General features: G+C 34.1%; 1 pseudogene; it reads left to right on the top strand.

Annotated features, from left to right (window-relative positions):
• The first annotated feature begins 1,058 nt into the window (after nt 1-1,058).
• On the top strand, nt 1,059-1,155 carry LOC122127613 (annotated as a pseudogene).
• Nucleotides 1,156-9,090: the final 7,935 nt, after the last annotated feature.

The raw sequence follows: 9,090 nt of genomic DNA, 5'->3' as shown, positions 1-9,090 counted from the left end.
AAATATCAATTTATTTGTCAAATTATCAACTAATTCTAGTAAGTTTTACTGTGTGAAATATAAAATCAGCACATATAAATATAAAATATATAATTATATATAATATAATTAAAAGGCACAGGTTTGCATTGTTCTGTTGTAGTTACTGTATCAAAGGCTACTCTGTTTTAAAGTATTATTCCATTATCTCTACCTTAGTGTTTGATAGAGTTAGACCTAAAGCTTTACCATTTGTAGATTTACAGCATGGAGGCAAGAGGAAACACTGTGATTAAAACAGTATCAATTTAATGCCTAATAACGAGGAGAAACATATGGACTTCTCCTGCAACTATGAAAATATTTGGTGATAAAAAGGCAGTAGTGTAAGTTCCTGCCTGGTTGGATGGTAGACAGGCCAGGACATTAAGTAATCATGCATATGAACAATTTTTTCACCTTCTTGGCTTTAGCTACTTTTGAAATGGAAGGTATAATAAACAATTATATTTTGATAAAATACCTTCTAGTCTGAACAGTTCTGTTTGAACTGTTCATCTCTCTATGATCCCTTGTAACCAAGATTAGTTTTGTTCTAGTAAGACAATCTATGCTGTCAGGGTAAGATATTCTGGTTGGTCTGTTCCCACATGGAAGAAGGGTAAAGGCTCAGGTAGACATTTGTGCCAGTAACACCTCATTTGGGAAAATATCAGCTGAAGAAGTTTAGAAGTAGCTCTTAAGCAACGCTTACTTTGAATCCATTAGGTCCACATAGCTAACACAGTTGGATAAATAAGTACTTGAAAAAGCCATCACCTTTGGACCTATCTGTAAATAATTGAGAGTACGATCAAATTCCAAATAAAAAGACTTAAGATAGTCATTGACAAAAAAATTTGCAAATGTGAGCAATTGATTGATCAATATAATTTTTTTCTACTATTCACAGAATTTTAGGGAAATAAGATCGATAGCATTGTTAGGAACAATACGGTTTCCTTGTTACAAGTAGGCACCCATAGATATAGGCTGTATAAAGATTGCATCATTAACTACTTAAATTTAGAGGATACTACATGCTTCAGCAGCACGAATACTCAAATTACAATGCAGAGATTAACATGGCACTTGCACAAGGATAACATGAAAATTTGAGAAGTATTCATATGTTTCATTCTTCAGATGCAAGAAATGAAAAACAGTTATTAAAACAAAATTACAACTGTAACAATACACGTAATTCATATAATTAAATTTAGTTTGACATCAGTATATTAAATATTCACCTCAGAAAGGCGTTTACATAGCATAAACTTTACAAAACTTTTCAAATTAGACATTGTCATTTTATCCCAAAGAAAAATAATATTAAGACCTAGAAAAAAAGGAATCAAACTGTTTCTATATGGAATGCAATCAGAAAGGACACATTAATGAACCTAAATATTATAAAATAATGTAGAATTCAAAGTATATCTAGGAGAAAATAAAATAAATTATGAACATTATGCAAACATAGAATATAGAATATTTTAAAATATACTTTTTCAGACAAGCACCAGAAATATTTTAGTTTCTGTACTACTCATTTCAACAGGTAAGTTAAAATTGTTTCTGATTAAAAAATCACAAACTCTGAAGAAATCATTATACATGTATACAAAAACTATTGAATACATTTTGACATCCAATGCAGGCAATTCACTTGGAAGAATTCTTCGGAATCCATGAATTTTTACAGTAAAATATTGGTGTTGCCGGGCACATGTGGCTTATGCCTATAATGCTAGCTACACAAGAGGCTGAGACCTGAGGATCATGGTTCCAAGGCAGCCTGGGAAGGAAAGTCTGTGGTACTCTTATCTCCAATAAACCACTAGAAAACTGGAAGTGGAGCTGAGGCTCAAGTAGTAGAGCGCTCACCTTGAGCTGAAGAGCACAGAGATAGCTCCCAGGCCCAGAGTTCAAGCCCCATGACAGACCAAAATAAAATATATTGCTCTTATTTGGATTGTGAAAATATTTTGTAGGGACACAAAAGATCGACTTGCATTTTTGAAATTTAAGAAACTTAACCCCGACCATTAGGACATAGGTGAACAATTTGTACAGCCTTCCACAACTTCATAGAGGTAGTGATACATACTTATCCTTTTGGCAATATCAAATGCAATTTTTTTCTATGTTGTTCTCCAGGCCTGGTTTTATATAATGGTTCAACAGAAGGAGATCAAGAGTATCTTTGCTAGCTCAATTCTCAGCAGCAAGATGTAAGGGGGACAAGAGGCCTTTAGTTGGGCATTAGTATCTGCATCATGATGAAGTAATAAAGAAGTCACTCTGGTATTATTCCACGTATATGCACTGTGCAGGGGTGTCTATTCATCTACAGTTATTGCATGTGCCGCTTGAGACAACAACTCACTGACAATGTCTAATTGTCCACTGTACGCTTCTCGATGAAGAGGGGTATACTCGTCGTCATCCCTACTATTCACATGAGTGGCCTTTTGGGAAAGAAGTCTCCGCACTGTAGTAAGCCGAATATTTTTGGCAGCCCAATGAAGAAATTTGCTTGGATCCTTCTCCATTTTTTTCTTGCAATTGATATCATTCCTTATTTTTTCATCTTGTTCTTCCTATTCCTAAGAATTGCCTAACCAGAAACTTTGAGTGCCAGTGGGAATGAGGTGTCCATGTATTTTCCTAATAGTTCACATTGGTTGAACTGGTCAGAAATATTCAGTGAATTTTCTGCAACTGTTTATTCACCATGATTTATTTTCTCTTTTTCCAATTTTACTAATTGAAATTATTCTAACTGGAGAGTAGGGAATTGATGGAGAGCAGAGGAAAGATGTTCCTCCGTATTCAAATGTACACACTGAAAATGAGGACCAGTGATGTCTTCATGTGCAGCTTATTCTAGGAATGAGAAATTAGGAAATAACGCCTTCTATATAAATGATTTGGGAAATGGCAGAGCAAAAACTGAAATGATGCAACCAAAAATATGAAAGCAAAATAAATTAGGATAATTATGGAGCAATCATATTATCTATGAGAACCAAGAAAGGGAGAGAGAGACAGATTATGTGCAATGACCTAGCTAGCCACAAAATCCATGCCTCTGATCAATTTATAGAGCAAACAAAATTTTATTTTTTAAAAAAGATGGGAATAGAATTTATGTATTTACTTGAAATTAGTAAATACATTTATAGTAGCCTACATAAAGAGACATAACTTTGACCAAATTACAGACAATAAACTAATTCCTTGATAATTCTAGCAACAGATCTGACTGAAATCAGGTGAATCACACTTTTCCTGTATAATGAAGAAATAGTAAGGTAGTAAAGCAGCTAGAGAAGGCAGGGAGATTGTATCTGTGACAAAACTTTGTGGAAATTGGTATTGAGGATTTCTTACTGGTGATCCACTTGCACTGGAAGCATGATTCTGAACTATTGATTTCTGATTCTGAATTATTGATTTGATCATTATATTCTCCAAGAAGAAAAATGAGAATTGATAGTTAAGGACTACTAATACATTTTGACCTTCTCACTAAGCACTTTCAATTATTGAAATCACATGAAGACAATAGACAGGCCTACTTTTTAGATGAAAGCAAGTGTCTTTAAAAAAAAACAAGGAATATATGTAGTCATGCAAAGGACTTCTATTTTACCAATGCCTCATACATTTTTCTAATGTTGGGTAACAATAAATAATGGATTTATTAGAAAGCTCTTAAGGCTCATATGTTCAATAGTGAGTTCTCTTACACTATAATATGATATTTTTTGTGTATGGTCTTAAGAATAATTTACATTACTAACTTGAATTTCTGACAGGACAGTATCATCACTGTACATCTTGCTTCTATACTCTCAGTTTTAAATTACTATTTAAGTATGTGCATTAGATAACTGTAGAGGAAAAAATAGAAGCCACACTGATGTCTTATGTCTTTAGTAGTAGTTAATCAGAAAGATGAAATCTGAGGATTGTGGTTTGAAAGCAGACCAAGAAAAAAAAAGTCCATTAGATTCTGATTTGAAAGTAACCAGAAAAAGCTAGAAATGGAGCTATGGTACAAGCAGTAAAATGCTAGCCTTGAGAAAACTGAAACAAAAAATAAATTCTGGGACAAACCCAGGCCCTGAATTCAAGCCCTAGTATTAGCACCAAACGAATTAATAAGGTAATCAATTAATTAAAAATAAATTAAGTGGTCACATTTGGAGAGGCAGCTAAAATGTAACATGGGTGGTGATGGTTCATGTATTATTTTGTAATAAGGCATATTATCATTTGTCCTAATCACTAATATTTTATTTGAACTTTTTTGTACAATAAACCCTGAATTTAGCATGCATGTATATGTGTGTGTACATGTGCAAACATGTGTATACATGTATATGTGTGCGTGTGCTGTTGCAATGTTGCTTGCCAATCTGGACAGGGTGAGGCTGAAAAGAGCTGTGTTGCAATGTTTTATTTATCAGTGTTCTGTCATGTCATTTCAGTGGAACCACCCTTCTGTACATATTATTTGTCTACTAAAAAAGTCATCATAATCAAAGCATTTACAGCATTAAGTTAGATAAAGAGACCGCTTTCAGCTCTTATTGTATGTGAGGTAAGAAGATACAGACATAATTAGGTAGTAAGTTATTGCTGTAAGATGATTGTCAGTACAAAATTCATATTTGACCTCTTAAATTGGTTATACTTTTAAGATACACTCATGGAGTGATTTGGACCGCCGTGACCAAACAGGTGTTACTCTCTGGTTATTCCTGTGAAACACAAGTTGGATAAACTCTTTCCGGATTTCTGTAGAAAATCACTTTCTTTGCAAGACCATATCTATTCGCACTAAGAGTTAATCAAACCCATATGATGTTTGAATATCCCATCTTATTGGCAAAATAAGTATTGTCGATATGCTTGTTAGATATTCCTTCCAAAAACGAACAAACAAAAAGGATGTGTCATGTCCAGATTGTGTATGCATTTGAAGGTGTTTTGTACATGCACAGGGATCTTTACCAATGGCTCTTTTGTGGGAGTAACTATGGCAACTTTAACAAATAAGGCTTTTTGAATATCTTTTCCAATATACATAACATCCCAGAGGAAGTCTTGCAATTTCTGAAAGTCCTTTGAATATTTTAGTATTATTTCAGTTCATTGACTATAGAGCTAAAATTTCTGAAATAAATATTGTTAAGATCTGAAAATGTAAGTGGGCATATAAGCTTTTTCATGCATCATTTTATGAAAACCCAGTTTTTATGAAAGTAAATGGAATAGAATAAAAGAATGTAAGTGAATTGGGTAAGCTAATTATTAGTATAACTTTGTTTTCTATTAACAGTCCATTGAATGTACATGATGCAGTTAAATTATTTCCTTTGTGTCTCTGTACTTCAGTTAGTTTTAGAATCTTTATAGTTATGAGTGAATGTTTAGTATAAATAAAGGTCTTTTTAAATGATTAGAATTAACCTTGTGTTATGTGTCCTACTCCCAAGAAAATGAGTTATTTTTAAGTGTTAAGAGCTTATCATTTTCATTATCATTATCATAGGGAATCATTATCATTATCATAGGGAATTAAAAAATACAGTAGTATTGATGTCTTTTTAAACCAATTGTATTCACAAGTTGGAGAGTCTTTAATTCATACTTAGGTCTTGGTGCCTATGATTTTTAACCTCTCATTCCTAACATTAATATGTCAGACTGCATTTTTGTGTATACGAAAGGTAAAATATTTATCTGGGGTGAAAAGTGATTTTTATATCAGTCTTTCTTTAATAACATTATAAAGTAGTACATTTCTCTCAAAATGTTGGGTATAAAAAGCAATCAAAATACTTCTAATGGTAAACAATTTAGGTGAGCTACAATATGGAAACAATTGCTCCAAAAGACCTGCAGTCTGTTTCCATCAGGAATTGGGCAGGTCATTCTTTCAGTAAGACTGTGTTAACCAGAGATGGGGTCCCCAGGCAGTGCAGTGTTGAGTGAAGGGATAAAATATGATTTCTAGTATTTTGAGCTAGAAATCAAGAATGTTATAGTTTAGCAGTTCCTTTCACCAGGGAGGTATAAATTGATTATGAACTTGAGTTTTCATATTACAGTTACTTATTTTCTTTTTTTGTTGTTGTTGGTCATGGGGCTTGACCTCTGGGCTTGGGTGTTGTCCCTGGTCTCTACCACTTGGACCACAGTGCCACTTCCAGTTTACTAGTGGTTTATTAGAGATAAGAGTCTCACAGTCTGTCCTGCCCGAGCTGGCTCTGAACCACAATCCGCAGATATCAGCCTCCTGAGTAGCTAGTATTACAAGCGTGATCCACCGGTGTCCGGCTATTTACCTATTTTCTAACAAAGATAAAGTGAAATATTATTAGAGTGTGCACAATAATTTTGGGAAATTTTCCTAGAATTAGTAGACTGAGTGCTGGTATTTAGTTAGAAAATAGAATGAGGTTATTTGATATGGTGGGAATGGACCACAGCCTAACACTTACCGTGTGTACAATGTTGTACTAGTAATTCCAACTCTGAAGATTTACATATAATCATCTTAGAATTAAAAATAGAAGTAGTTCCACTTTATGGGATTATTGTGAGGATTAAATTAGATACCAAAGGTAAAGTACTTGGAAAAACAATCATAGTTTGATATTTTCTACTTGTTATTTTATCATGTGATATATTCAAATATTTGTACTGTGATTTTTATATTGTGTCTATTTAGGATAGGCAAAGTAATGTATTGATATTCATTGCGTTGTTCACTTTTCTGTTATTATGAGGATAATACCTGCAAAGAAAATTTCTGAGAAGGAAATTATCATATTGACTCATGGGTTAAGATCAGATGTCTCCATTGTTTTTCATTATATTTTTAGTAAATAGTTGTACGAAGAGTTTTCCATTCAATGAATCAGTTTTTAAGTATGATGGATCTTTACATAAATTTCTCACATCCTTCCAAACCTCACCCCACTTTCATTTTTTCCTAGTTTCATACTATCTGCATTGAATATTATGGCATCACTCTCTACTTCCATAAGTCTCTTTAATCCTTCCCTTTGACTTCCCTTCATATTTTCCAAGTGATAGTTTCCTGGTATTCATTTTGTTGGATTAAAAGTTCAATTTTATAAGAAATTACACCTTTTAAATACTCCTCTGCAAATAGCATGCTTTGATTAATACTGTTGTTTAACTTGCATAAAATTCTGGCTTCCAAATACGCGTCCTTTGTGTGTCTGGCTCTGGCGTCGTTTACTTAACATAATTTTAGATCTATCCATTTGTTTGCAAATGCTGTAACGGTCTTTATAATGGATGGGTGCAATCCAATTGTGTATATGCGCAACACTTTCTCCAACCATCCCTCCGCTAAAGGGCGTCTGGGCTGATTCCATAAGTTCTCTACGGTGAATAGTGCAGTAGAGAACATGATTGTGAGATTGATTTTACTGTAACTTTTGGGAAGAATTCACCACTGTTTTTCTGGGAGCAACCCTCTAGCCGATTTTCCAGAATAAGCACATCCCTTCCTTCATCTCCATCACAAGGTTTTTCAAGTTCTCAAAAACACACTACCCCCTACAAGTCTGAATCAGCTAAAACCACACTGTGCCCATATTCTTGTTGTTGTTGTTGTTGTTTTCTGTCCGGTCGAGGGGCCTGAACTCCGGGCCTGGGTGCTGGCCCTCAGCTTTTCTGCTCAAGGCTAGCAATCTACCATTGGAGCCACAGCGCCACTTCCAGCTTTCTTCTTTTTGCTTATGTGGTGCTGAGGAATCAAATCCAGGGCCTCATGCATGCAAGGCAAGAGCTCTACCACTGAGCCACTTTCCTAGCCCCAATGTGCCCATATTCTTTTAATACATTTTTCATAATTTTACACATAATTTAGGGAGAATCTTCTATGTACTTTCCTAATGTGGTAATGAGGGATATGACAATAGAGTAAAAGTAAGAGATATGGAATTTAATTAGCTACTATCATATTTAAAATAATTTTCAGCTCTCATAGCATCACTTACTATTATTTTAACCTTTTATTTGATTACTTCACCTATCCCCTAAATTATAGCATGATTTAACTACAAAGGCAAAAATGTGTGGTTTGACTTTGACACTCATGTGTGAGGATGCAAAATATGGGCAAATAAAGGGATTGGAATTAATAGCCATTATCCATTTTGTTAAATGGTTTACTCAAACTGATTCTCACAATTCATATTTCATTCAACAAGAAACGTGACTATTCCCTATGCTTTGCTCCTCATTAAACTTGTTTCCATGTTATTTTGTAATGAAGGATGATTTCATAAATCTACTGTAGATACAAAAACACATTAAAATATTTCTATATGTATGCATTGATATAAATATACACACATATATTATAAAAGTTATAATGATAAATTTTAACTTCTGTAACTGTACAATTTACTAAATTATTAAAAACATGGACCGCTCAGGCCTGGAATCCTGGTTACTCAGGAGGCTGATATCTGACGATCTTGGTTTGAAGCCATCCTGGGCAGGAAAGTCCATGAGCCTCTTATCTCCAAACAACCAACAGAAAATCAGAATTGGAACTGTGGCTCAAAGTAGTAGAGTGATAGCCTTGAGAGAAGACTCAGAGATATCACCCAGGCTCTTAGTTCAAGAACTAAAATCTACCCCCCAAAAGTATTTAATTTACACCTGTGTAAGTACAGTATTTCTTTCACCCAAATGCACATCCATGCTCATTGCAAGGTAACTCTGTTGTATCTGGAGTACCACATAATATTATCACATAAGTAGAAAGCATTGCAACATGGGTAAACTCTATCTCTCTCATGGATTTTTCTCCACTCAATATTCAAATCTTGCAATTATTCCAATTATTTAAAGTCATAGCTTTTTTTCTTTAATACCCATAATATTAGAATTTCAATTGAGTGTCTTGTGTCTTCTAAATGGATATTCTTACCACTTTGGCATGCCCCCAGCCCTAAATTATCCTGATTAACTTTCAGATTGAATCTCGCTTCCTACTTGTGTATGATCGTG

Source organism: Dipodomys spectabilis, unplaced genomic scaffold (assembly GCF_019054845.1).
Source record: "Dipodomys spectabilis isolate Male_0828 unplaced genomic scaffold, ASM1905484v1 ptg000304l, whole genome shotgun sequence".
NCBI classification, from domain to species: Eukaryota; Metazoa; Chordata; class Mammalia; order Rodentia; family Heteromyidae; genus Dipodomys; species Dipodomys spectabilis.
The sequence above is the reverse complement of the archived record's forward strand: the minus strand, read 5'-3'. Positions and strand labels throughout refer to the sequence as shown.